The sequence below is a fragment of the Monodelphis domestica genome, chromosome 4 (assembly GCF_027887165.1).
Source record: "Monodelphis domestica isolate mMonDom1 chromosome 4, mMonDom1.pri, whole genome shotgun sequence".
NCBI lineage: Eukaryota > Metazoa > Chordata > Mammalia > Didelphimorphia > Didelphidae > Monodelphis > Monodelphis domestica.
The window spans coordinates 234597104-234601178 of record NC_077230.1 but is presented as its reverse complement, the minus strand read 5'-3'; the positions used below and the strand labels follow the sequence as shown (position 1 = coordinate 234601178).

Genomic DNA, 4075 nt, shown 5'->3' with positions numbered 1-4075 from the left:
TCAGGTTCACCCCACTCATTTGACATGTAATCCAGACAAAGGAATACTGGTAAATGTTGAACAAATAGTTATTTGAAAGGAAAAAAAAGTAAGACATGTTTAAGTTTAATCTTTATTATTAATATTTTCCCCTATCACTTTCTTAAGTTTATATGATCAATACATTTTTCAGTCAAGTTCCAATTTGTAGTGTTATCCCATTTTTCAATATGTAAATGTTCACACTAAAAATTTAACCATCAAGGGTAGCTAGGTGACCCAATAGGGAAGAGTGCTAAACTTGAAGTCAGGAAGACCTGAGTTCAAATCCAACTTCCACCACTTACAAGCTGTGACCTTGGACAAGTCACTTAACTCCATTTGCTTTAAAAAAAAAATTATTTTTAGCAGTCAGTTCTCAAGAGTGTCTAAGCTGGTCTTAACACACTTCTGAATCCAGAACTCTAAAATAAGGACCCTTTGAAGGCTAGCATGGATCAGAATCTGTTCAAAACCACAGCTCACAGGCCATTCCCCAGGCAGATGAAAGCTGAGGATACATTAACTCAAAATAAAAGCATACAATTCATAAAAATTACAGAGTAAACAATAAGGAAAATCTACCCCATATCCAATCCACCACACATAGTTTGTATTCTCTCCCAGATTTCTATGCTCTCAGTAAAAGAGGGAATGCAAGCAGTCGTGATCATTCATGCTTCTGGGACTGTTCAAAATACCTCTTGGCCGCTTGATACTTCTCCAAAGAATCGCTGCTTTCATCTGCTGGGCTGTGGATGTCATCTGCTGGGCTTCTTTCTTCATTGCTCTGTCATCTGCTATTTCTCCATTGAATGATAGCTGTTTGCTGTGGGCTTCCTTCTCCATTAAGGAATACTTAATGGCTCCTTAACTATGACAACTAGGTGGTACAAAGGATAGAGTATTGGATGTGGAGTCAAGACCAGAACATGAGCAACTCACCATTCTCTGCCTCATTTTCTTTATCTGTAAAATGAGAATAATGATAACATAAAATGGGAATAATAATGATAACAATAATAATATAAGGCTTGGGAAAAATCAAATGAGATAATCTATGCAAATTGCTTTACAAACCTTAAATAAAACACTATCTAAATGCCAGCTTATTATTACTAGCTCAGACCATAGTCTCAGGACTATTTCAAATATGATTCAGACCCTCAGCACAGCTTACTCTTGAGTCCCTAAAGTCAAATGAGAATTTTTTTCCTCACTTTATTTATTTATTTATTTGTTTGTTTGTTTGTTACATTAAAATACCAGTTAACTCTCTCCCTCCTTTTCCTCTCCCCCAATAGAGAAGGTATCATTTTACAAAAAGATATATGGTGCTCACTTCAGCAGCACATATACGAAAATTGGAATGATATAGGAAGATTAGCATGGCCCTGTGCAAGGATGACACACAAATTCATGAAGCATTCCATATTTTTAAAAAAGGGAGGGTCAGTTGGGTGGCTCAGAGGATTGAGAGCCAGGCCTAGAGATGGAAGGTCCTGGGTTCAAATATGGCCTTAGACACTTCCTAGCTGTGTGACCCTGGGCAAGTCACTTAACCCCCATTGCGTAGCCCTTACCACTCTTCTGCCTTGGAACCAATACACTGTATTGATTCTAAGACAGAAGGTAAGGGTTTGGGGGGAAAAAAAGATATATGTATATATAAAACCATGTCTTACTTATGTCTGTTTATCATTTCTTTTGAACTCCTTTGTTTCCACCTCAACAATAACTCCTCCAAGCTTGCATGGTATTGGGGTTAGTATGAGTCATTCTATTCAATTCCCATCATGCTCCCAGCAGAAAATGCCAGGCTTCCAGGACAGAATCTACCAGCTGCCCTCCAATCTCTGCTCTTCCAGAATATACATACTTACACATGTAAATGTGTGCATACATAGATACAAGTATGTGCATGTACATATGCACATTAAATGTGTATGTTTTATTTTTATATTCTATATATATCATATAAATATATATGAAGGAACTGGGACCAAAAGCAGTGAAGTGATTTTCCTGAGGTTATTACGGAACGTATCAGAGCCAGGATTCAAAGTAAAGGTCCCCCAAGTCCAGATTAAGTCTCTTTGCCTTACACCCTACATTGGTAATTCACCTTGACCTCAGAGATAATCTAATCCAGCAGACCCCAGCCATCTTGAATATTACGACCCCATTTTAATCTCATAAGACTTCATGGATCCCAATATTACAATAGTTGTATTATTAGCATCTGTTGATTAAGAAGATACATAATGACAAAAAGCTACTATGAATTCAGTAACACTTTTAAATTAATTGTATTTTGTTAATCATAGCAGCATCTACATACATTGAAAAAAGAGTTATACAGATCTCTGTAATACATTATTTATTCAGACGGCAGAAGGTATGTTTGCTTATTTATGAAGATGGATTCCCAGAGGTGTCCTTGTCCCATAGGTTGGGAACCACTAATTAAGTCCTAACCAGAGAGTAACTAGAGAACATCTGTTCCAAACCTGATGAATTTGAAGAGTGGTGAAGAGACTTACCCAAGGTCAGTAGAAAGCCAAGGAGAGCCTGGCTCTTTTCATTGCTCCGGTTTTCCTCTTCATTCTGCCTACCCTGGGGAGCATCTAGGCCAGTAACCATGGCAAGGACCTGTTATAGGTTCAGGGGTACTTGGAGGCTGGAGAAGTGAGGATGTGAGATCTTAATCCTGTCTCACTCCAATGATCCAGAGGGAGAGCTATGGTGTCATCCCTCTGACCTTGACTATAGGCTCTCATTCAACAATAAGGGGAGTACCCAACGTTGGGGAAAAAATGTGGGTGGGCCAAAAACATCCTGGAGGTCCCACAAAGAGCAAGAGAACAGTTTTCCCAAGCATACTTACCTTTTGTTGCCAAGTAGATCCAAGATCCATGAGCGGAAACCAAAGAGGAGCCTGGGAAGCAAGAGCTACCCAAATAGATTTTTGCTTTCCCGAGCCTGTGATTTCACTCATATAAAGGTGGGTTTACAGTTCCTTTGTCTTCGCGAAATGCTTGTTCATAAAGATGTGCAGGTATTTTTGTTTTTTGGTCTCTTAATGTTTCTTTGCTGGCATGTGTCTCTGTCTGTTTCACCATCCTAATGCCTATAGCCTCCCAGTTACAGAATTCCCAGGAATCAGGGTAGGCTGGCAGAGATATAAAGGGAAGTATCCAAGAGAGAGTCAACATAGATGTTAGCCCAGTGTTAATTTGTGCAACCATTTGGCTTCAGTGCCCCTGCCACCCTTTATTGATATTCCATGATAAGCAGCTACCTGAGCTCCCCTACTATGGTACTCTGCCCAACTTAACCTCTCCAGCCAGTAGCCTGTGCTTTAGACCTTTTTTCACTCACTTCTTTCCATAAAAACTTACCTATTCTTGTTTTCTACCTTCCTAATTTCCCCCTACCTAATATTAACAGGAATATTCTAGAAACAATGCCTGAGCCCATTCAGGGGCTTCAGGTGGGAGGAAATGGTCTAATTGCTGATTGACTAGAGAAATATCTTGAGTTGGAATCTTTTAGAGTCCTTCAAGTACTCCACAGATCAATCAATGAGCAAGCATTTACTACATACCTCCTACGTGCCAAGGACTGAGGACATAAAGATTAAAAGCAAAACAACTTGTCTTCAAAAGGCACATAATATCATATAATATATTGATAATAAATTATATATAATAAAGATTATAAAATGTATATAATATTTTTATAAGTATTAAACAAAACACAAAGCAGATAAAATATAACCTTGGAGGGGAAGGTGCTAGCAGGGTTTCTGAGAAGCAGAGATGAGATGAGAGAGCATCCCAAGAAAAGAGAAAAGGGCATAGAAGATATATTTGTTCTCTATTGTTGTTCAGTCATGCCCAACTCTTCATGACCCATTTGGGATTTTCTTGGCAAAGATACTGTAGTAGTTTGCCATTTCCTTCTCCAGCTCACTTTATAGATGAGGAAACTGAGGCAACCAAGGTTAAATGATTTGCCCCGGGTCATACAGCTAATAAGTGTCTAAGGCCAGTGA

The 4075-nt window shown here is 38.8% G+C and overlaps 1 non-coding gene across 1 annotated transcript; it reads left to right on the top strand.

Annotated features, from left to right (window-relative positions):
- Positions 1–1352: 1352 nt before the first annotated feature.
- LOC130454107 (U6 spliceosomal RNA) lies at positions 1353–1457 on the top strand. The gene has a single exon (XR_008911791.1). It is a non-coding gene; the product is annotated as a U6 spliceosomal RNA (small nuclear RNA).
- Positions 1458–4075: the final 2618 nt, after the last annotated feature.